The 26,670-nt window shown below is 34.3% G+C and overlaps 1 protein-coding gene across 1 annotated transcript in view; it reads right to left on the bottom strand.

Moving 5' to 3' along the window:
- HCN1 (hyperpolarization activated cyclic nucleotide gated potassium channel 1) overlaps positions 1-26,670 on the bottom strand; it is a 379,863-nt gene that overhangs the window by 305,340 nt on the left and 47,853 nt on the right. The gene's annotated exons all lie outside the window — the stretch shown is intronic.

Below are 26,670 nucleotides of genomic sequence, written 5' to 3'. Positions count from 1 at the left end.
CACTAAGCCACCCAGGCGTCCCAACATTTTTCCTTTAAAGGACAGTTCCACTGATTTCCTATGACGATCAGATTTCTTAGTCCCTCTGAATCTGAGTTTCCTCATCTCTAAGGGGATAAATAATACCTACCTTTATAAGTATTGTGTGGGCTATTTGATATAATGTGTATGAAGTGCTAGCACAATATCCGTAAATGCTAAATTAAGTTTTCTATTTCCCCATCAATTTTAGCCCTATAAATCAAACTAAGAATATGAAATAATTGAGCAAGAATTACTTGTAAAGCTAGGTTAATATGAATACAAAAAAAGGAAGAAATTAAATATTTGGTAAATGAAGTTTTTTGGAAATATTTTGAATACCATAAGTATAGATGCTAGGACTATAAAACATAATCTATCAAACAGTCTGAATCTTTGATCTACAAGAGTCAAAATATGTCACGTGGGGCATTATGAATGGGATTTTTATAAACAGATTAATCATTTTTTTAATTTTTATTTATTTATGATAGTCACACACACAGAGAGAGAGAGAGAGAGGCAGAGACACAGGCAGAGGGAGAAGCAGGCTCCATGCACCGGGAGCCCGATGTGGGATTCGATCCAGGGTCTCCCGGAGCGTGCCCTGGGCCAAAGGCAGGCGCCAAACCGCTGCGCCACCCAGGGATCCCATAAACAGATTAATCTAATACAATTATCTGAGCACTAATACTTTTTCAATTAATAAATTGAACGGAAAAATATGTTTCATTTACCATTTTGTGTATTCACTAATAGGACCAACTATAGAAGACCAATGGAATATATTAAAAACAATTCTGTTTCTAATTTTCAAGCACATGGTATAAAGTATTTTAGAAACTACATATGTGTTAAACTTCATATTTTTCTTAACATTCATCCAAGGACTTCCATACGGTAGGATTTAGAAGCCATTTTAAGTAGGCTAATCATCCCCCTTTCAACTTTTAAACAGGAAATTTATTTATAAACCTAGTTCTTCATGGATAATAGATGGGAAATTCAAATGATTTATCAATAGTTACAACACTTCCAGTTTTACAGTTTAGTCATATTTTTATTTCAAACATTTCTTTTGGGAAAAAAATCCAACAGTGACAATCTTGATCTATAATTTCTGAAAAGAAAGGAAATAATTAAGCAACAAATAAAAATTATGTGGAAGGAATTTTTTAAAATATTTTTCAGCAAGTGCTGTGGGTCAGCCTGCAATAGGATGGTTCAAGATCTACTGCTCATCATAATGAAAGGTGAAAGATGCTAATCATCTTTTATAACTTTAGAATTCACAATTAAAATCTAGCCGTGTCCATATTTAGGCACTCATGTTTCCCTAATTTTAAAAAATGCACCTGTAGCAGAATTTTTTCTCCAAAAGGGCACAGCCAGCTGGAGAAAAGAGACAATTAAGCCTGATTGGATGACTCAGCAATAAAAATAGGAAGCTAGCTGGATGAGAAAGGATGAGCTACAAAGAACTAGATTGTCAGGAAGGGGATCTTTGGGAAAACAACAACAACAACAAGGAAGTGAAAATAAGTCCATCAATGCAAGCAAACAGAGAGGTTAAACTTTTCAGCTAAAGACAAACCCATTCTCAAAATTGAAAGGGCAGGCAAAGAATAATTTTACTCACAGTTAAATTGTGTATAAGATTATACAGTTTTCAATAGCTCTTAAATATGCTTCAGTAAGTCGTCAATAAAACAATAATAATACCAAGGCAAGAGTATAGCATTATCAAGTCATCTAAGCCTTTCCTCAGTCAGATAATAGCAATATGTTGCTTCCTGTTCTTTCCAGGGACAAGTGTCTGATCTTTTTGCAAGGAACATATTCCCTTCCTCTTCCTCCTCTTGTTACCTCCTCCTCAAGACTCATAAATCCATTAACTTCATGATTACGTGTATCCAGGAAGACTTGCTTTATCCTTCCGATTGGGTTAGCCTTCCTTAATAAATATGTCACTTTTTAAGTGTCTCCTCCTACTTCAGAGTACATAGCCCAACAGTATATGTATTTAATTTTAATATTTTTAACATTTATCTCCTATGCTACTATAAGAGCCATCAGAAGAGATCTTGTGCCTGTTTCTTTGACACAGTATGTCCTGGGTAGGTACACAGTCAATATTCATTGTAGAGTGAACAAATCCTGAATGAAGAATAGTGAGGCAGAGATGTGATCCTGTGTGCCACTGATTAGTTCCATTAGTTTGGACAGGTTCACTTTGCCTCTTTGTGTCTCAGTTTCCCCTCAAATCACTTTTCTCTCTAAAATTCTAAGTTTTAATAAAAAAGGTTATATAATACCCTTTTCTTGACTTAGTCATTAAATTCCCCCAAAACCTTAACTTTAACTACTCTAATATTATTATCCTACATTCATTCCTTTCTCATTCTCTATTATTTCACTGAAATTGAATAAAGGCAGTTTTTCTTTGCAAATAGAAGAAATATCTCCTAGTAACTGAAGTGAAGAATACATCCTATTCTAATTCAAAAGAGTGATGAGATCATTTAAACACTCATTCAACAAATAAATCTACCAAATCCTCGAAATAGTTCCAGGTGAAGGGAACAAAATAGTAAGTAAAACAAAGCCTCATTTTTCTTAGAGCTTTCATTCTAGGGATAGTGGGGCAAATATGTGATACATGAAGCTACGATAAGTGCTATCAAGAAAAAGTGAAACAAAGAGGATGAAAGGTGAACAACAAGGAAGAAGACCACTACTTTATCTAAGGATAGTCAAGGAAAATCTCACTCGTAACTTGACCTTCAGATAGAAATCTGAAAGAAATGAAAGATGAGAGAACATCTGGCAAAAGAACATTCTGGATAGGGGAAAGAGCTGATGCAAAAGCCATGAGTTAAGGGCATTCTTGGCAAAGTTCAAGGGACAGCTGGGAGATGATGTGGTCAGAGGGAAGTATATAAGGACTATGTAATTGGAGACAAGAATACAGAGTAGTTGGAGAGTCAACTAATGTGGGACCTTATGGGTCTATTCATGAGATTGGAAGCCACTGGATGATTTGGAGCCATAAAGTGAGATAGTTTCACCTAGGTTTTCAAAGGTGTGCTCTGGTAGCTATATGAAAAAGTCAAAACGGCACAAGGATAGAGGTAAAGAAATCACTTAGGAGGTAACCCTGGTGGGAGATGATGGTAGCTTGAAACAGAATGGCAAAGGTAGAATTGGTTAGAAATGGTCAGATTCCAGATATATTTTAGAATAGAGTCAATGGATGGGATATGGAGATGGTAGGAAAGAGGAGTGAAGTAAGCAATGGATCACTAGAGGCAGGGAAATGGGCTATAATTGATCATGGGGATCAACACATCTATCTCACTTGCAGACTCAAGGACGAGCAGAGGAAAAGAGAAAAGACTAGGTATCAGTTTGAGGGGGGAAAAGTGGAATATTTAGAGAAAAATTAGATGTCAGAGGAGTTTTATGGATAAAACCTCTAGCTCCAGGGCCCAGTGGAGTGTGTAGGGCAGTGCTTAGACAAGGATGAAGTCAGGATGGTAGGTTATAGAGCCATAGGAGGATGGGGAACAAATGGTAGTCTGTAGCTTCTAGGGTTTATAGAGGTAAAGTGGGATCCAGGACATCCTGGAATTAGTCCGGATGACATGTCTGAGTGTGGTGAGGAGGCTATGAGTCAGCTCTGGCGGGTGGATGCCTTTTTTTGCCAGAAACCTGTGGTGCTCTGAGATGATGAGAATGCACATGCTCTTTCTCCTCTGCCCTCAAGTTCCTCACTAAAATATTATCTTTGGTTTTCCTCATAGAAATGTATAACCAATGAGCATGTAGCTATTAGAGGTACTGGGTTACAGGTTAGTAATAGATAAGCATTTATCTGCAAGTACAATTAGTGACGGTTTACCTTCTCCTACATTGAGTGCAAAGATAAAGCAGGCCACCCTAGTTTCTCCAGGTTTGCCTTGAGCTCACATTTTTCTAACACCTCACACCACTGCGCTCCATGAACTAAGCACAGGCACGTATTATAAAGCAATGCATATTTAATTCATGATGGTTCTGTTCTTGATTAGATATGAAATTGGAAAAATACACAGAGCTCTAATTAAAATCTTTCGCTCTAAAATCACAGAATAGAAAACACTCCTAGCTTAGGAAGGGGAATTTTTTTTAAAGTTAAAACTACAGATTTTTTGAAGTCCAAAAGGGTATGAGAAACATATCAACAATATGTTCACAAGATATATCAATACAATGCAAATAAATTTGTAAAATGGCAGTAAGCTAAGCCTTGATTAGGGTACTTTGTGAAATGTATTACCTTATTACGAACACCTAAACATGATAAATAAATATTTTAATGCATTATTAGGCCACTATTTTGATTCACCTGTATAGTTATTACTCTGGCCTTATTTACATACAGGGCATATTTACAGCAAAAAGAAGAAAATTTGGAATGATATAGGCAAAAATTTTGTGTTTATGAATTATAAGATTTCTTCAACATGCCAAGCAGTGTGTTCAGGCCCTGTCCTGGGCTTTTTACAGATCTATTAGCTCATTCAATATTAACATTCCCATGAGTTATCTATTATCCCTACTACATAGGTAGAGAAATAAAGGCTCAGTAGAGTTACAGAGCTCAGAAGCAGAAACAAAATTTCAACCCAATCATGTGTACACTGATCACATCACATTGCTGTCACTTATCAATTTTATGATAATTGTGAAAGACTATTCATGTCAATTGCAAATAAACATCTAATAATGCTTCTTTGTTGTAAATAATTGCATGACTATCTAGACCAGCAGTTCTGAATATTGATGTGGAAATCACTAAGATACCACAGTCAGCAGTGGTGGCTCCCGGAAACATCCTTTAATAATCACTTTTGAGTGTTCACCATGCACCAAGTATTGCTTAAGTACTGGGAATATGCTACTACTAATAAAAGAGTTTTTATTATCAACCAGCTAATATCTTAGTGGAGACACAGAGAGTAAAAAATCAGTAAACACATAAAACTATTCTAAGTGCCAAGAAGTAAAGACTCGTAACATGAAAATGAATGTAAAGAAGTAGTAACATTAGCTAAAGGGGTTCAGGATATATCTCTCTAAGAAGATAACATCTGAGCTAAGATTGGGGAAACAGAGAATACAAGCAACAAAAATTCCTCTCAAAGGACCAAGCAAGCTTCAAGGATCAGAAATAAGTCTGATGAAGCTAGTGAATGGTCTGGAAAGGGGGAGAGTGATACAAGTGGAGTCTGAGAGGAAAGAAGGGGCCAGATCACACACAGTCTTGGTGGTCATGCTAAAACATTAAAGCTTTATTATCAGACATTGGAACTTTTTAATCAGAAGAGTCAGAAGAATTACAGGATCTAATTCAGAAAAGAAGGAAATATAAAACAACCTCACAGGAAAGATATTGTATATATTATTATATCACAAATTATAAATTATAATATACTATAGTATTGATATGGTATATTATATAATCATTAATATATTATTAATTATAATTTTATGAGTATACATACACACACAAAGAGAAGTGTGCCGTGTGTGTGTGTGTGTGTGGTGCTTGGACAACAAAGATTTAAACTGTGTGGGTCTACTTATATACAAATATTTTTGGATAAATACAGTATAGCACTGTAAATGTATTATCTCTTCCTTATGATTTTCTTAATGGTATTTTTCTCTAACTTACTTTATTCTAAGAATATAGTATATAATACATGTTACATACAAAATATGTGTTAATTTACTGTTATTGGTAAGGCTTCTAGTCAACCATAGGCAATTAGTTAGGCTTTTGGGAAGTTAAAAGTTACATGCAGATTTTCAACTGCACAGAAAGTTGGCGCCCCAGCCCTTGCACAGTTCATATAAATGTATACATATACACATACATGTATATATGATAAACTGGATCCATTCATTTGCCTACACTTCTACTCCAAATATACTTCTCAAAGTCAAATGTCTAAGAGCTGATGCCGAACAAGATGACTATGCCATTAGGCAGGAAGGAATTCCGTAATGCTGATAATTCTGATTGCATCTTGTTCTTCCCCTCTAGATGACAGATTTCTTTTTGGTAACTGACACTGAAGTGTAGAACCTGCAAAATCAGCCATTTATCATTCCAAGTCACTAGAAGGCTTCATATCTGAATAGCAGGAATGTCTCCTCTTACTAAGTTACACATGTGTCATTTCTCTCCCAGAATAATTGGCACATGATTGTCTGTGATCAGTTTGCATCATGAAAAAGGAACGTATGACATTTCTCCCATTCTCTTGATAAGTTGCTTTAGACTGAGCAGTCACTCCAAATGCTCCTGTGTGGACCAGGTACAGCCATAGGGAATTTCTTTCACTGATCTGAGGCAGAAGGAGAGTTTTTCATCAACTGTTCATTATGGCCTCCTATATTTCTCGTGTAACATGAATTGTAATACTAGTAGATGATAGATTTTTTAAGCCCTTTATTATCACAATAAAAATTTAGCACATCTACTTTGTACCATATACATGTTCTCAGAAGAAAATAAATTCCTTGCCTATAAAACAAAATCTAAGAACCACTGATTTAGGGTATACAGTCAAGATAAATACAATCAGGTGTATTTTTAACCTAAGAATATAATGTTTAACTTCAGGTAAAAAGGGCATAATGGGAAATAAACATGACTTACTTGTTTGAGTGGCAGAGAAGGTATTATAGTTTCCTGGTTATTATTATTCATGAGTTTGTACATTAGACTACTGTCATAATTCCAAATATGCTTCTTTTAAGAGATTTATTTATTTATTCATGACAGACACAGAGAGAGAGAAGCAGAGACATAGGCAGAGGAAGAAGCAGGCTCCCTACAGGGAGACCGATGTGAGACTCAATCTCGGATCCCAGAATTAAGCCCTGAGCTGAAGGCAAATGCTCAACCGCTAAGCCACTCAGGTGTCCCCCAAATATGCTATTTCTTAAAAGAGTGATCTTTCCATGGTTTTATAAACCATTCACAAACAAAGTATCAATAACATTCTCAGTCTATTTGTGAAATTTTAGATACCTTTACTTATTAAATATATCACATTTTATTTGTGGAACCTATGAAAGTATATGGTAAAAATGAATATATGAATTGCCATAGCAGATTAGAGACCTGGCCAACTAGCAGCCTCTTGGACATTTCAGTCTATAAGAAGCACTAGAACATTGTTAACACAAATATGGAATAAAATGTCAGTCAACTAATGTTTTCAAATTTGGTTCTTCTCCTTATTTCAAAATGCTGTCCTTGGAACGTCAAGGTAGGGATTTCTTTGAGATGAACTTAAAAAACAAACAGCAACAAAACCTATAAAGTTAGGGTCCTCTAACATCACCGAGTATTTTACAGGATGCCTGTTAGCAGACCATCAGTAGTCTGAACTTGCACCATGCAGTCCATGAGGTCACTTACCGAAAATATTTGCTACTGTTATTGCTTTATTATCTAAATTGTAAACTCCTTCATATGGCTCTCAAAAACTCACCTGCTTTGAAAAGAATTGCATAAGTAAAGAAAGAACAAAAGCTACAGACAAGTAGGAACAGATTTTTTCTGAAGTTTTATAGACAATGTTTGGTGAATAGAAATATTAATAAGCAAGTAACTTTGTATAAAATGCTTATTAGTGGAAAAGCAATTCCTCACTACCCCTCACTGAATACATTTTGAATATAGACTTAAAGAACAGTAGTTTGCAGATGCCTTGGTGGCTCAGCAGTTTGAGTGTCTGCCTTTGGCTCAGGGCATGAATCCTGGGGTCCAGGATCAAGTCCCACATTGGGCTCCCTGCAGGGAGCCTGCTTCTCCCTCTGCCTATGTCTCTGCCTCTCGAATGAATGAATGAATGAATGAATGAATATTTTTTTTAAAAAAAAGAACAGTAGTTTGTAGAAGCCTCAAATTATTTGCTTTCATAAGTCACAGCATAATATACCTGATAAGCTAGGAAAAGAAGAATAAGGATCATGGAATACCAAGCTTGGGAAAGCTATTTGAGATTACCGAGTTCGACTTCTTTTTTTTTTTTTTTTTTTTTTTTTTTTGAAGTGAAGGAACCAAAACCAGAGGAAAGAATCTAAAAATATTTTCCAATCTAAGGAAAGTTTCACTAATTTTATCATAAAAGTAACTATAGATTCAAGAAACTAGAGGCATTAAAAGGAAAATATTGTAGTCACTGGAGAAGCATAATCATGATGGAATGACTGTCACTGGAATGTGTTTTTAATTTCTCAAGGTTGTTTAATGCTCATAATGTTACTTATATTATCTAGTCATTTTTTATTCTCATTGTGCCGAAAAATTATATTATATCAAAGAAAGTGCTTTATATGTTACAGCATATGTACAATACTGAAAACTTAAAAATTGAACCTCTAGTATATGCTTAAATATTTGGAGGAAGAAAACAAATATTTGTTTTCAGCTTCCTTTGAAATGTGTCAAAGACAAAAATTGATATGTGAATAAAAAGATAAATATATTACACAGCAATTGTTAATTTAAAAACTATGTAGGAAATATATAAGTGCTCACAGTTGAAATTCTTTCAATATTTCTGTAAGCTTGAAAATTTTCATAATACTTTGTTGAGAAAAGTTAAAAGTTTAGAAAGATTTGCTATTCTAGAATCCATTGTAATTGCAGACATGGAATCTCATATTTTTCAACTCTTTAGAGGGGTCCATCATTTGTTGATCTACAAAGGGGCATGAAAAGGTATATATGCATCTCTACCTAGACATATAAAAACATATTCTTGATTATTATTCTTTTTGTTTACTACATAACATTCACTAGATATATTTCATCCAGAAGTATTCCTGTATTGGCAGATCCACACTTCCTCTAGGTGTCTGGAGAATGTGGTTAAGAATTAGCTGGAACCATGTCTCTTTTGAAAATGGTTATCAGTATCAGAAATGAAAACACAGTACAAATTTTGCTTTACAAGTACCAATTTAAAAAATGGAATGAAAAACATTTTGGCTAGTACTGTCACATTACCTTATATTATTTCCCTCTGAAAGTGCTGAGGGAGAGGTAACTAAAATGCTCTATTATTCTATCATAATAAAATTGTTTAAATAATTTAATAAAAATAAGGCCCTAGACTTCCTGAATATATTTTGCATTCTTGTAAGAAACAGTTTTGACTTTTCATGTGCCTCTTCCAGAGTATACAAGATCACATACTGAACCTAAGTTCAGTATGTGGTTTTGGTTTTATAACCAAGAATTACTTGGTTTTATAACCAAGAATTATTTTCGTAATATTTTGTATACAAAAGGGGCCAACTGTATGTTTGGCAATGCAAATTGCCTATACTGATTGAATGTATTGGGTGAAACTAACCCAAAGCACTGGGAATTTTACTTGTGGAAGCCAGAATTTAACAAGCTAGTTGTTAAAATTTTAAATGGCTATAATTTAAGCCATGGCTAGTTTCGAATTAAGCATGCAAGGTCAATTTAATGATGCTTTTCCATGAAAAAGCTTTCTATGATGCATATGTTTATTGTGTTTGCCTCGTCCTTCTACATAGATATAGCTGTATGAAACAAGTAAGCCATATATCACAATTTCCCTGCATCCGTAAAATCATGTAAGTCACATAAAATAATGCAAGTCATGTAAATGCAAAAATTAGGATGAACTTGTTGTTTCATATTATATCATACCTATCTCTGAAATGAAAAAATCTCTCTATAAAACATTATTCTTTATTTTGAAACAAGGCATACATATCATTCTGTTTCTGATCATAATGGAGTAACAAGGACCAAGCTTCCCTTCCTGTCTTAAGCCACTAGAAAACCTGACAAACTGTATGAAACATAGGTTTTCAGATACTGAATCAAAGACAGCACAGAAAAATAATCCCTAGAAGAAGAGGAGTAAATAAAGCGAGCCCTAACCTTGCACCAGCTCCCTGTCTAGAAGAATTTCCAGAGCATAGTGCAGAGAAAAAGAATCCAAACAGAGGTCAGCATTCTCACAGAGTCAAGAGACAGGTGGAGAGACAAGGAGGTCAGGGTGAGGCAAAATACCAGAGCTGAGGGAGGTGCCCAGAGAGAAAGCTCAAAGATCAGCAGAGGAATTCCTTTGAGTCCTTGGCTAAATATTCATCTGCACAGCATGTGAAGTCACTACAAAGGCCAAGGAAAGAACAATAAAACAAGAGTCAATGGAACAGAAAATATATGATAAAATAATGGCCAGCATTTTGCAAATTTGATAAAAACTACAAATACACAGATCCAAGGCATTCAACAAACTTCAAGTAAAACAAGAAAAGCATCCTAAGGCACATAAAAATCAAATTGTTGAAAAGCAGGGATAAAGAGAAAATCTTTAAAGCAGCCACAGACAAAAGTCATTACCCTACAATGGAACAAAGGAAAGAATGATATCAGACTTCTCATCAGAAACAACACATGCAGGAAAAAAAAAATCGAGTGATATATTTATAGTACCAAAAGAAAAAAAAAAAGTCTTCCTAGAATCCTACATGTGCGCAAATATTTTTTAAAGATTAACAAGATAGGAAACAACAAATGTTGTAGAGGATGTGGAGAAAGGGGAACTCTCTTATACCATTGGTGTGAATGCAAGCTGATGCAGCCACCTTGAAAAAACAGTGTGGAGGTTCCTCAAGAAATTAAAAACAGAGCTACCCTATGACCCAACAATTGCACTACTAGGTATTTACCCCAAAGAAACAGATGTAGTGAAACAACAGGGCACCTGCAACTGGATGTTCATAGCAGCAATGTCCACAATAACTATACTATGGAAGGATCCAAGATGTCCTTCAACAGATGAATGGATAAAGAAGTTGTGGTATATATAATGGAATATTACTCAGCCCCCAGATAGGATGAATAACTACCATTTACATCGATGTGGATGAACTGGAGGGTATCATGCTTAGTGAAATAATTCAATCAGAGAAAAACAATTGTTATATGGTTTCATTCAAATGTGGAATATAAGAAATAGTTCAAGGGACAATAAGAGAAGAAGGGGAGACTGAATGGGGAAAAATCAGAGAGGAAGACAAACCATGAGAGACTCTTAACTCTGGGAAACAAACTGACAGTTGCTGAAGGGGAGGTAAGTGGAGAGATGGGGTAACTGGGTGACAAGCATTAAGGAGGGCACATGATGTGATGAGCACTGGGTGCTATACTATATGTTAGCAAACTGAATTTAAATTAAAAAAATAAAAATAAAGACAAAACAATGAGTGCCGAGCATACAAAAAGAGAATTTATCAACAACTAACCAGCACTACAAGAAATATTAAAAGAACTTCTTCATATAAAAGAAAAATGATACCAGATAAAAATTTGGATCTACACAAAGGAACAAAGAACAGCAGTAACAGAAAGTATAAAAAGGTATTTTTAAACTCTTTTTAAATAAATACCTTAAAAGACTAGAGCATAAATAATTACAATATAGCGTGGCATTTATAATGAACATAGAAGTAAACAGCAGCAGAAAGCCGGCAAGGAAACCCTGGAAATATACTATTTTAAATTTCTTATACTGTATGTGAAATTATGCCATATTATTTGAATGTAGACTGTGATAGGGATGCATATTGTAAATGTTAGAGCAAGCACTGGAAAAAATGAGACATTGTTACTAATTCAACAGTGGAGATAAAATAGAATTGTAAAAAAATTTAATATAAAAGGAAGCAAGGAGATAGGAACAAAAAAAAACAAAATATACATGGAATAAATAGAAAACCAATACCAAAATGGTAGATTTTTTTTTCAAAATGGTAGATTTAAACCCAATGATAGCAATCAAAATATTAAATGTAAATGGTTAAAATTAAAAGGTAGAAATTACTAGATTTGATAAACAAAAGCAAGACTTAACCATATGCTGTCTACTCATTTGAAAATAAGAACTCAGGTTGAAAATAAAAGATGGAAAAAGATAAGATGAAGTGGCTACATTTACATCAAAATAGATATCAGAGATAAAAATAGTCATTTTATGGCGATAAAAGAGCAATTCATCAAGAGGACATAACAATTTTAACTATGGATAAAATTCATAGCACAGCTTCAAAGCACATTTAGTAAAAACTGGTAGAACTAAAAGGAGAAATGGCAAAATTACAGTTGCAAATTTTAACTTCTCTCTTAAGAATCACCAGAACAAGCAGTCATAAACTCAGTAGGGATATAAATGATTAGAATTACCACTGTCAGAAAAAAAAAAAATAGAATTACTACTGTCAATTGGAGATGATAGAACACTCCAACCAATAACTGCAGAAAACATATATTTTTAAGCGGATATAAAACATTCACTAAGATATCCCTATTCTAGGCCATTAAACAAATAACAATAAATTGGAACAAGGCATGAAATTAAACAAAGATTAAAGATATAATAGTAATAGGAACATTTACCAATAATCTAAGAATTGTGTTTGATTTTTAAGTATTTTTAAAGAATGAATTGTTTGAAAAATGAAATCCAAACAAAAGCAATGCATTCTAAAGAAAATGGACACATTATGAAGCATTCTCTCTACCTGGTTGTATAAAGCTTGCATTTCAAGCGTTCTCAAGATTTCAGTACAATAAATTTTTCTTATAAAAAATTATTCCGATTATATCATATATTCATAACACTTTTTATTCTCTACTTGATTGGGCAAAAGTCAAAAAATTAAGCATTATAATTCTCTTTAATGTGGAAGATAGGAAATTAAATTATGCAAATATCTATCCACATTTAATAAATTATTAAACTCACACTAAATCTGATGTTTTGAAGCTTGGAAATCCATACTTCCATTAATAGAATGATTTAAATTCCTATTAAGGTTGAGTTCACTTACAAAAACTAAGTAAAATAAAGATTGCTTTATAATTGATATACCCATGAGGCATCTCTGACTGAATCACCCATGATAAGTGCCTGTTCCTTCTGGTGCCTAAAGAAATGTCCATCAGTTTTAAAAGCACTTTGCAAGCTTAGGAAGGATGTCATGTGATAGTAGCACTATTGTCACCCTGTCTCATCTCTTGTCTAAATTATAATAATGCCACTTAATGGATGTTCTACCTTAAATCTTACCTGCCTCTTTTTACAAACCATTTGTATGCTGGTTTCAGTCATATTTACATCTATGCAACAGGAGAAAGGGGGGAAGACATATTTGTTACGATTTTGGGAGATGCAGTGTGCATGAATTTAAATCCTTGCACTGTCATTGACTAGTCCAGTGCAACTTAGGTAAAGTGTTCACCTGTCTGTGCCTCAGCTTCAATTGTTTAAGGAATAATGATACTATCTACTTCATAGGGTTCTTTAGGGGATTAATAAAATCAATATTTGCAGTGCTTAGAAGAGCATGTAGTTTCATAGGAGCATTAATGTGAAATAAATACATTACATTGTTGCCTAAAACCATTCAAATGTTTCTTACTGTCCTCAGAATACTCTATGCTCTTTAATTTGACTTTCAAAATACCACCTTATCTTTCCAATCTCTTCTCTTTATACCCAAACTATGTAGTCTTTGTGGACTACTTGAAAACACTCTTAAATGTCTTTTCACTTAAGAAATATTCCCTTGGCTATGACATCTTTCACTTTTTTCTTTAAGTCCTACTCATCTTATAGGTCTCAGTTCAGATATCACTTCCTACAAGAAGCCTTCCCTAGCCCCCAAAACTGTGATACATGTTCACAGAGATATCTGTTATTTCTTCCATCACGGGGCACTATATTTTTATTCCTTTTAGCTTATATGATTAGACTGTATGCTACTTAATAATGGAAACTGTTTTCTGTTTACTGTTGTAATCTATATGCATAACATATACTATGAATCCATTACACATTAATCATGAAAGAATGAATAACCTAATAAATGACACAGTGACTATATCATAGAAAACTATAGCATGTTTCCTCCATCATGACCTCATCAGTAGCTAGAAGGGTGTTTGTCTTAAACCAAAAATATCCATGAGAGAACCCAATGGGATCATGAAGCAAGTCCATGATTTTAGTTTGAATAGACCCAGGTGTAAGACAATTTAGCCACAGGCCACCTTAGTGATCATTTGACACATACTCTGCCTCCATGTGTCAGCTATTCCAACCCCTAAAGTAATGCTATTAAGCAAATAGCTCCAGCTCTCTGCCTTCCAGGTACATAGTGGATCATTCTTCTTGACTTTTTTGTGGCTGGATGAGGTCATGTGACAATTTCTAGCCAAAGAGTCATAGAAAGTGAAAGTAATATATATCACTTCTGGTCAGATTACAAAAATGTCCATTAAGACCCTACATAGTGGGACACCTGGGTGGCTCAGCTGTTGAGCGTCTGCCTTTGGCTCAGGGCGTGATCCCAGGGTCCGGGATCGAGTCCCACATCGGGCTCCCTGCAGGGAGCCTGCTTATCCCTCTACCTATGTTTCTGCTTCTCTCTGTGTCTCTCATGAATAAATAAATAAATAAAATGGTTTTTTTTAAAGACCCTACATAGCTTTTTACCTCCTTGTGAAAATGACTGGCAATCATTAAGATGCAAGCCGCTTAGTCAGTCTGCATCCAGGTGTCAGGCAACAAGAAGCAAGACTGCAAGCCAGCCTATGATGCATATGTAGTTAGTGGAAGCAACATATAGACCTTCCCTGCAAGAAGCTACCAAGATATCTTGGGCTGAGTGATAACACTTTCAACACTAAAAAACAAAAATAAAATTTGGTCTCCATGAAACCATTAATAACTCACAAACCACACACTGGGAAATACTGAAAAAGATTTCTGAAAACTCTTAAGAGTTCAAGGGAAACACTCTTGATTCTGTTTTGCGGGCCCAAGTTTGTAACAATAACATGCCTGCATGACTGAACTGGGAGGGAACTATTTTGATTATTTTCTTTGGAAAAGAAAATTGAACATCTTTTTTCCTTTAGGAAAATTTTAATAGCATAATTTGGAAAACAACATTTATAGAACCTATAAAATTTTATTATATTTAAATTGCATTTTTAACACAAATCATTCATTTACTTTATATGTCAAAGTAATAGAATAAAATAATTATCACCTGGATATCTGTATTAGGTAAAAAGGAAGAATAACTAATCTGGTATCTTTGGTGTGGCAAGTTGAGTAGGTTACTTTGCCAATTTGGAAGTATTCTATTTTGAATTTAGTCATCTCACTAATTACTTTTGTTTTTTACACAACTTTTCTTCTCTATTTTGAAAGGCAGAAATAAAGTAATACAGCAACTAATGAACAGATAAAATCAATAGTTTTCCATCTAAGGAGTGGATCACATTGGTTTATTAATGCCCAATAATCCATTCCTCAGTTGAAGGAATAATGAAATGTATTATACCCAAAGTCTTGAAATAGGCTGCATTGGTACTATGCTAAGGCTTCCTGGTGTGTGTGTGTGTGTGTGTGTGTGTCTCCTGATAAGAGAATTAGATTTCTTTTTCTCACAGTTGTAAAAAAAAAAAATTATAGACATTTTGTTTACACACTTTTTATCAAATCTTCCAGTGGGAAACATGACAGAGGAAGACAGGGGAAAATCCCTGCTTCCATAGATGTATATAGGTGAAAAGGGAGGGACTTGGTTTCTCAGGAAGCAGGGAAAGGAGTTGATTTTCTGAAGGCTAACATCACAGCTAGAGCATCTGATTCCTCACTTCGAAGAACAGAGGGTGTTAACTAGCCTGAGGCTTGGAGTGATTCCACTGCTTGCTGTTTCTCTCAACAAGAGGGACAACAGCACTGCCACCACAACAATGAACACAACATCAATAAACAGTCTTACCGCTGACGGGATTTTTGAGAGAGTCTTTGGTAGAAAGAATATACTCCTTTTGCATGTTAGACTCTATCAACACATGGGTTCTTTGGAAAGAAAACTAAAGCACTATGTGCAACAGCCACCCATGCTACCAGAGCTTCTGTGTGGGAGCCGAAGCAGGGAGGCACAAAGAAAATGAATATTATACTTATGCACATAATGTGGACACAATGCAAGCATTTTGAATGGAGCTGGTGTTGCCATAATTACAGAATAGCTGATTTGCTGAATGAAACTCAGTTTCTTGATGTCTCTTAGGGATTGTTCACTTAATTGTGATAACGCATTTTCTGGTTAGAAGTTCCATACAAGAACATCTATACTCTATAGAAAAGAGCAAGAAGGCAAGTGAGAGAGAAGCTAGGTTCTTTTTTTGTTTTTTGCTAAATTCTCTCACTAATTGCAGACTTTGGAATACTGTATGTGAAATTTAAATATATTGTTCTTCTTGAAAATTTTTCAACATTTAGGAATCTTTCATAAACGTGTATGATCTGAATGAAATGAAAATGTTTCATATTCTAGTGTGAGGAAGTCCTTTTGAAATCTCAAAGCAGTTTTGATATTATTTTAAGTAAAATAGTATCTCTGTTGGTAAAACTCAGCAGATTTTAGGAAAGCATGGTATTTAATAGCCCTTTTTGTTTAAATGACTCATCAAAGAATGGTAGATACCTGGCCCAGATACCACCACTCTTCACTCCTGTTCCATTAGCAACTTTATAAATTGATTGAACTTTGGGAGTCAGACTGAGCTGAGATACCACCTCAGAATCATTCCTGAATTCTTCCATTCAATAATTTCCAATACATAAAAATTCACACATATCTGTTATGAGTGATTATAACTTTTCTAATCTAGAAAAGGAGTGATCTCCTTTTCTAATCCTTCCACTAGATTATAAAATCTCTGTTAGCCATGGTTGTTGATGATCTATCTTTGCATTCCTATATGTAGCAGAGTGCTCAGCATGAGGCGGGTTGCCAATTGATATAATATTAAATACTATATTTGGTAATCATATAAAGATATAAAGTTGGCAAATGAGAAGTTAGGTAAGTATTTAACTACCTACTTTCTCATTTTTATTTAGAAGAGTTAGTATGTAATTACATATATTAGTGTTTAACTGGATATATAGAATCATGCATTTGAGAAATGTGCGACTAAACAGAATTCTTGCAAAAACAGTAGTATTTTGCTAGACCATGTGCTAACTGGAAATTTTTTCATCCGAAGCCACAGAATCATCTTCTAATTTCAAGACACAAGATTTTTGGAACATCTGAAATAACAATTCAACTAAATGGGAAGGGGGATGGTTGATTTAGTTGGTAAAATTCCCAGCAATAACACTTACAAACATTAAAACATTCATCTTTGATATTAGGCAAATACTAGTAATTTGGCAACAAGGAAAGACTTCAGCAAAAGTGTAAGAGATTTTTTTTTAAATTGCTTGCTGGCATCCTCCTGTCTCTTTTGCAACCCAACTAAACTTCTTACATCTCAGTGGAACCCTTCTCTCATACAAAGGCATCTCTCACTCAAGTTATCATACTATCATTTTCATATAGAGAATTGCTCTCAATGACTTGAGAATTACTCTCACTACCTGCCAACAAATAGCCTGCTAAAATGTCATTTGGTAATGGCTGAAAGCATGTTTGACTGTCTAAAGGCTACTCTTGAAGCTGAAAAAGCCAGAAAACATAAATGAAATAATTCTCCAATAATGAGATTTTAGTCATTAATATCATAATTTTCAAAAAATGTATGCAAACACAAAACTAGTCAGTCATCCAGTACTTCAGAGTCTGTTACTCATAACCTAGCCTTGCAAGTCAGGAGATAGAATACATATACTAGTTTTGGAATCCATATATGTTCTAATGTTATTCTAAAGTTAATACTTTATGTGAGTCTAAATTACAATAAATCTAGAAATTCTTCAATAACTCTTTCCTAACAAATTACTAGCATTTTTGGTAATTTCTGTCATTATAAAATTATTTTGCTTCTACAGCAAATATGTCCAGAGGGAAGAGGGGAAGTAATCTTCTATTGGGTTAAAGACTATCTAAGACAGCATTTCTCTGAATTTCAGATTAAATAAAAAGGGGGAAGCATTTTAATTGTACAATATTATTAAAACCTACACACTTGAACGCTTATGATTCACTGCCAGTTAATTGGAAGCAGCTATTCTGGACATTAATCTTCCTCTTCAGTATCATAAAGATGAATATTTTCACACAATGGAGAATTCCCCCCATACTCAAACACTATAACCTCCACAAGGTTAGTAGATACCCCCAATAGTACTGTTAGATACTATTAGGCAGTTACATTTCTTGGATTCTAAATTACAAAGCACATGCTACCACAATCTAAATTCTACCGTTTACTCTCTGTTATGATTTAAAATATTGAGGAAGATGGGAATTTTATTCTTGCTGAAATTCTATGAAAAAAATATTGAAAACGATTTAACTGACTAAGTATATCTTAATATACTCTTTTAGGCTTCCCACATTAGAGTTTACAAAGCCCTTTTACATGAATTTTCTCTTCAAGTATAAAACAGCCATATCAAGCCAACTAAAAGCCATCAGCCAGATTTTTTTAATGAGAGAATAGCATCTGGAAATCACTTGCACAAGATACTCCTGATTTTTATTTTAGTTAATCTGAATTTCTTGTATTTTGTATGTTCATCCAACTCCTATGTCCACAAAAGTAACAACAAGAAAGCAGAATATTGAGATAATTAGCACATTATGGCAAATATTCCCATTGATGATCAATCTTAGTGGGAAATCCTTTTTGAATTCACCACTTCTGATGAATACGATTATATCAAAATAGCTATTCTTCCTCTTTGCAACTGCTTTAAACTATATAGAACCCTGAGACTAGCTTCCAGATTCCTTATTCAATGTCTACTTTCACTTTAAGATGTAATAAGAAAAGATTTTGACCCTCTTTTAAAAAAAATGGCCTAAATGGCAGGCTTAACTCAAAATAGCCACCAGAATTATATAACCAACCAAATGTATTTCGTTTTCACACTAAGACACGACTCCTCTAATACAAAATCTAAAGTGCATACATCAGCAAGACAGAAAGAGAAGTCAAAGTAGGTCTTTCTCAGCCATTATCCAGTGTGATTGAGGATTCTAATTTTATTTATTCTTGAGCTTTCATAATGGATATGTCTTAAGAAAACTGACTTTCTGTGACAATTTCTAATGTATTTCAATGACTACACTTTGCCCAATGAAACAGGTAACAACTACTGCTTTTAACATAAGGCAAGCATAACTTTGTTTCCTAAAATGTTTCAAATTAATTTAAAAAATCTTTGACATTGTATCTAAAGTAAAAGATAGGTTTATCATATACTGATAATAAAAAAGCACCATTTTTCCCTTTATGATTAGATAAATATATTTGACATTCCCTTAGGAGTGAGCTTAATTTCACTTCATTATTCATAATAATAAAATATTCTCAGGTGTCACTGTAACATGTTCCAATTTATGTCATGTCTCATCACACCTCTCTTGTTTGTATACAGGTGCACCACAATATACAAAACCAATAAAAGTGACCTGTTCAATTGAGATAATTACCTAGATAATTAAAGTAACACATGTTTATTAGGAAACACTCTGGAAATTGAACCATAATTCAAGTTTAAACCGGAATCACATCATAAATGTGACGTCCAATACTCACGAACCAGTGGCATTCGCAATTTTCACTCTAACAGCAGGCAGATGAGCAGAAAATAGTAGTAGCCATAATACATGTAACTGTGTGCACAATGGAAGGAAAAACTGAGACTTTTTTCAAGAAACTTCAGATAAATCTGAGGCTGAATGCATTTTGTCCTAAATTATTTGCTGATTTATTTGCTACTTCAATTCTCTACTCAGTATATTTCAGGCAGAAATAATGCATTATTAAAATTTATTCATTTCTTTTTTTAAAGATTTTATTTATTTATTCATTAGAGATACAGAGAAAGAGAGAGGCAGAGACACAGGCAGAGTGAGAAGCAGGCTTCATGGAGGGAGCCCGATGTGGGACTCGATCCCGGGACTCCAGGATCAGGTCCTGGGCTGAAGGCAGCACTAAACCGCCAAGCCACCGGGGCTGCCCTATTCATTTCTTTTAAGAGAGACAGAGAAAGGATGTGTGAGTAGGGGAGCCACAAAGAGATAGAATCTCAAGCAGACTTCTTGCTGAGCATGGGGTCTGATGTGGGGTTGGATCCCAAGACCCTGAGATCGTGACCTGAGCCAAAATCAAGAGTCAGACACCCAACTGACAGAGTCACTCAGGCACCGCTATAAGGGTGTATTTTATAATCTTGTAATTCCTCTATTATAAACATGAAAAATATAAAAATTGAGCAATGACTGGCATTGGTTTGAACTAGGATGATGACAGGGAAAATTCAGGGAGAGTACTGGTATTCAAAAGACCTTCAAGAAGTAGAACCAGTAGGACATGATTACTGTTAGCAACAGAGATTGAAAGAGAAAGATAAGTCAAGGCTGCCTCTTAGATTTTAAACTGATAAAAGGAAATGAGAAAAGGAAAAATATAAAAGGAAACAAGAGAGAAGGAGAAATGGACATCCTGAGCTTGAGGATCTCAAGAGATATCTTTATAGATGTCACACACTCATTTAGACTTTGAGACAAGGGTACATAATTTGAAACTTTAGATATGAGTCTGGCTGTTATCAACATATAGCCATGGAAGTATATAAAAACATGCAAAATAGGAACATAAATTGGGCCAATAACATAGACTTAATAAAGTCTAGTGTTTTAATCTTAAAATAAGGGTCTGAACATTTCAGATATGATCTTGCTTTTTTTAATGTTAAACTGAGATTTCCATGTCCAAAGCATCAGAATTATACAGATCTGCTGTGGTGCACTGAACAAAGAGAATTCATAAAATTATGTATATCACCTCTAACACACACAGACATATACCCACATACACCTTGTTAATCTCTACTTAATTGCCTTCACCTCACAACATTTTATATCCAAATAGAACTCATCACATTCTACTTTAGAACTTCGGAGTATCTGTTAAAATATCATCATAAAAAATACACAGTATAATAATTCTCTTAGAATAAAAATAATTCCTTAGAGAAGGAACTTAAACTCTTTGTTTCACCTGAGGAGAAAGTATAGATAAAGAAAAATCATTTTCGCATATATAAATATCCAGAGTCGTCTATTTTACCTTGACATAAATAGCCAAGGAATTAGGTGAGTTTAGGAGAGTGCAAGGGAACAATTTCCAAAGAAGACAATTTTGTTTTTTTTTTAGAATATAGAACCCTGAAGTAATACAACCAATAGAGGACACCTAGTGGTCTTTAGCAGAATCAATATTTGCCTGCAGAAATATTAAGCAACTCACTACACATGCGTAATGATGTTGGTGTCAGCAAATGTGTTAATCTGAGAAATATGACATCATGAATCTTATTATAGCAATATTATATATATAGACATACATCAATGTAAATGTTTCAAACAATTTCCATGCATCTCATTCCTTTGAACTTCACAGCTGTTCCATTAAGTTGTATAGGCCTAAATAAGTCACTTTAAAGGCTTCTCCCTGGATTACATGGAAAATAAAAGGCACAATTTGAATAAAGTCCTACACATATTAATTTCCAGTATAGGGTTCATCTCACATCACATTTGCTGGTATGAAATTCAAATCTCAAATATAACTGTATCAGTAATATCAATATTAGTATATATTGTATACACTGACATAGTACATATATTATGAATGTATCACTCTATTAATATGCTAATATTAGTTATATCAAACATAATTGATATTTAAATTATAAAACATTACAAAAAGACTTCATATAAGACCTTCTCATATTTAATTATTAGCACAAACAGTTCAAGGGTAAGAGTTCTTGGCAAAGTTAAATCTCCCTTTAGGTAACTAAACAGTGCCCTGCTTGGCGCTGGCTACATGTAAGAAAGGCAAATGAGTGATACATTCGTCTCTTAACTGGTATTATTAGGTCCATCCTCAGTGACCTCCAGCCCTCTTCATTCTGTAGCACTCCAAATGTAACCTTCCTGACTAAAATGCCTCAATGACACTTTATTAGGTCCAACATCAGCACAAATTCATGTCTATGCCCCCAAACTCACTCCGCTTACAACCTAGACTCTGGAGGTGCAGCACTCCTGTGTGTGCTAGGCTGCTTCACAGTGCAGGTCTTACTAGAATGCTCCTTCCTGCCCCATTTTGTTCAGCTGGGAAAATGAGACCAGCTTTGAAACCCAGTTCAAGTATCTGTAAGCCTCTCCTCTTGTGCAAAAAAGCTGTGTTGTTCACTCCCTCCTTTATTCTGCTACTTTCCACACCATCTGTGATTATTTGCTCACATGTCTGTTTTTCCTACAAAGCTGGGATCTGCTTTGAATTCTCTCATGCAGCATCTGCACATAGAAGCTACTCAGTAATTGCTCGCGAGTAAAGAATGAATATTCCCTTGCAATTATTTAATGGATTTAGAACATGGAGGATTGCCATGTATTTAGGGAATAGGCATGCTCTGATGACCTTTCTGAACTCTGTGTTCATGTGCAAGGAAATTCAAAGGCAAAGTTGACACTGCCTGTTTTCTATAGACATTTATAGCCAGCCAAAGAAAAGGAAAACACATATAAATAAGCATTAGCAACAACACTATCAACACGAACGATTCCAAGAAGAGCCAGCAGAATTGCCCAAATTCTGACCATTACAGCCCAGTCCATCAATGTCAAATATTTTCTGAAGATGACTTTGAGGCTAATTTTTAAAGGAGTGATAGAACAAAAGAAAACACTTTCCAAATTTGAGGTGTGGCACATGCAAAATTACCGAAGCAGAAAGACTCATTCTCTGCAAGAAATGTAAAACTAAAAAACAAACAGGAGAGAGTTGTTGGGTACAAATATGAAGTGACAGTAGTGAAACAGGGAAACAGTTTGCTGGAGAGCCTTGAAGGCACAGCAAAGAAATGCAGATTTGATGTGATAGGCGATAGAGAACCTCTCTTAGTTTTAATAGGGGCTAGGTTTAGGAAAACACTGGTGTTTGCTTATAGCAAATCTTTAGAATTTGATGTGTTTTCTGAAAAAATGAAAGTAGTTAGAATATGTATTGTGTAATTATAGATAGGCAATTTATAGCAAGAGTTAGTTTCTGATTTAAACCAATTAAAATGCTAAAATTAACCAAGGACAGAAACCACAGTCTGCATTAGCTCCCTGTGGAATAAATTTCCTTATTGATGCTGTGTTGTTAAACATAATTTGTATATAAACCTATCTCTGAGCTAACATAAAAATCTAGTATTGATTGCTAGAAGAGCATCTCAATGTTGCAAACATTACTCATCTAAAACTACTATAGACATATATGAAGTTCAGAACCATAAGCCCTCTTCCTGCCTCAAAAATGGATCTAGTTAATTATGGTATTTCTAAAATCTACACAAGGAAGATTTAGGGAACAAGAGACAGTAATACAAAATAAAATATTATATGTGTGTGTCCCAAAGCCATAGTTATACAAGCATCATGCATTTCCCACACTTTTTTTTCACATTGCTCATGAAGAATTTACACTTTATGTGACACTGAATCCTACAGAAAGATAACCATTATAGAGAAGCATTTCTCTTTTCAATTACTATTTCCTAAATCTCAAATAATATCAAGGGTTATCCTTCTTTGATAAAATGGCTGATATCAGCAGCTGAGGGATTTAAGGTTCCTAGAATTTTTCACCTTTGCTGGCTGAATAATCTCCCATTTACTAACCTCTTAATCTACCTTTCATCTCTTCTGGGCTTGTGATGGTCCCAAATTGTTACTAATATTCTATTTTATTTCCAGAGATTTCCTCACTTTGTTTCTTTGAGGTCACAGAGAATAGGTTCCCCCCTGTGACAGGTGATAAAATAACACTCCAGTTTGAGTCACTCTTTACCTGAAATACAACATTAACAACAATGACAAATTAAGGGATTTTTTTTTCCCAACCAAAATACAAGAGTGGGAAAAATAGACCTTGGTTTTCTGGAGATTATAGGAAAAGGAATGTCCTGGCCTGATTCATCTAAATTGCCACAGATTTTCACCTCACCTGGCAATATATATATATATATATATATATATATATATATATATATATACACACTCTCAATATAGCATCAGGGAGCTCTAATTTTGCGTCTTAAAGCCATTGATCTTATAATTGCTTTGTGAAAAGTAACTTCCTTCCTGACTCTTTAATTCCATGTGTTTCATAAACAAGTTGGTCAAATCACCTCTTTCCTCCTACATTAGCCACTACATTCAACTTTAGTAATGATAGTAACATAAGGACTAAATTTTAAAGTTTCTGTATTTCATTCACAATATTTCTCTAATTTATTTGGCTTTGGCACTTCTTGTTGTTTTTCAGTTGAACTAATTCAGACCGAAAAAAAATGTATCATTGAAGATGGAAGCAGTTTCCTATAGAAGGCAGCCACTTTCTTTGGGAATGATTCATTTAGAACAGTGGCAGCTTCCAGACTTCACACATTACTTCCCCAAATTTGCTGAATTTAGCATTAGCCAGCTTGGTACTAAAACACTCGGAACTCAAAGACATGTGGGTGAACTCACATCTTCCTCTGCAGTCCTATTCCAAATGCTCACTGAGCAAAATCTTCTGGTTTATTTGTTGTATTTTTACATGTAAACATATCCTGTTGGGCATTTATAAAAATCAGGTAGAGATTTGCCAGTTTGGAACCATTCAAGTTTCTCTGTGCTTTTGGTGTGAATCATATAGGTAATAAAATAATGAATTTGTATTAAATTCTGGATTAATTATTACTGTTTCTTCTTTGTTTAGCAATATTTCTAACAGGCATTTAATATCCATGATATATGAGATTTTACACAGGATATCATATAATCAAGAAAACATTCTTCATTTAAATGAGCTTACGGTTTATTCATCATCAAGGTCATTCGTTTATGAGAAAGATCTTGCCAACTCACAACTCTAGCCTCAATGTGTTTGGATACCAAATATCTGTGAGTGCATATTAAATTGCATTTTACAGTAATGATGGCAGTGAGCCAATAATCCTGAATTATATCATGGCATCTTTAAAACACCATCATTTTACACAGATCTAGGTGACTATAACTGCTGCCAGGAACCAGAGGGCAACAGTGTAAGGAGTGTCCTCTTCTGTGCCTGCATGGCCTGCCATTTTATCTGATAGGATACCATCTGTTCATCCTGCTGCCATTCTCTAGGGTATTTGGGTTAAAGCTACAAAACATTGAAAATAGTCACATTGCCCACTGTATTTTTAATTGCCTGGCTATTTATAGCAGTAACTTTTCCTTTTACAGGATATTCGTTAAAAAAAAATGTTACTATGTTTTAAGAGTTAAGTAAATGTTCAACTCTTATGTTGCATAGACATAATCTTAGTTAAGAAAAGTTTCCTACAATTTCTTATTCAATCTATAAAATGGTGGAATATTAAGGTATTTATCATTGAAAGAGGGTATGTTATAGTAAGAAGCTATATAGTTTTGTGGTCAGGAGCATTTGCTCTGAAGTCAGACTGCCAAGGTTAGAATTCTAGCTCCAGCCTTTACTAACTCTATAAATGTGGGCAAGCTACTAGGATTATTAGGAAAATGAACAAATCCATGTAAAGAATAAAAGACATTATTTAACATATAATAAGCCCTCAATAAATATTAACTATTATTATCAATAATCATCTTGGTTTGATATTAATCTCAAATATAATAAAGTTTAAGAACCAAACATTTATTACATTTTAGATGGAATATGCTATATAGAGACACTTTACAAGATGAATCCAATTTCTGAAATATGCTTCATTTGATTTTGAATATAATCCATATCCATATTTTAAGAATGTTCCATTTTTATGCCTTTCAGCAGTGTCTTATGCAGTGTTTTATTATTGCATGTCATTTCCTGAAATCCTGTGAACCAAAATGTCATTGACAAGCACACACAAAACACTGCTACAGTCTCACAGAAAGCAGAGCTAACGTTCACAGAAGTTCCATTTTAGGACTTGTTTAAATCTAAATTCCAAAACATAATTCTTCCTAAAAATGTTAAAAAGCATTTCTGTAGCGAGTAAAGCAATAATTAATCTATTGCCAGTACATTGTTTTCATGAGTCTAGGTTTAGGCACTCTAAGTCTTTTTGATCTTTGTTTTATGCAAACAATAAATTCAGGTTATAATTAATTTTAAAAAGTAGACTTAGAAGGAAAATCAAGTAAAAAGGTTATGAAGCAGACCCTGGAATTAAGGACATAAATGTCTTTGCTCGGTGATGGTACATTTAACTCAGATCTTTGGAAACTCCAGTTGGCTGAGTCCTTTCAGGTCCCACCAACTGCATAAGAACAACAGATGCCCTTTTTAGCAAAATATTGGCCAGATTCATTATATTTATTCACTGTACTATTTGTGTTTTCTATGTAATAATTTCCCTCCTGGGTATGCTGTTTTTCAGTATTTTGAAATGAATTAATGGGGAGAAATTATAATAAATAATTATAGGCAAAAGCATAACACTGAGC

The sequence above is a fragment of the Vulpes vulpes genome, chromosome 4 (assembly GCF_048418805.1).
Source record: "Vulpes vulpes isolate BD-2025 chromosome 4, VulVul3, whole genome shotgun sequence".
Lineage (NCBI taxonomy): Eukaryota > Metazoa > Chordata > Mammalia > Carnivora > Canidae > Vulpes > Vulpes vulpes.
Note: the sequence above shows the minus strand (reverse complement) of the source record. Positions and strands in the feature narration are given on the sequence as shown.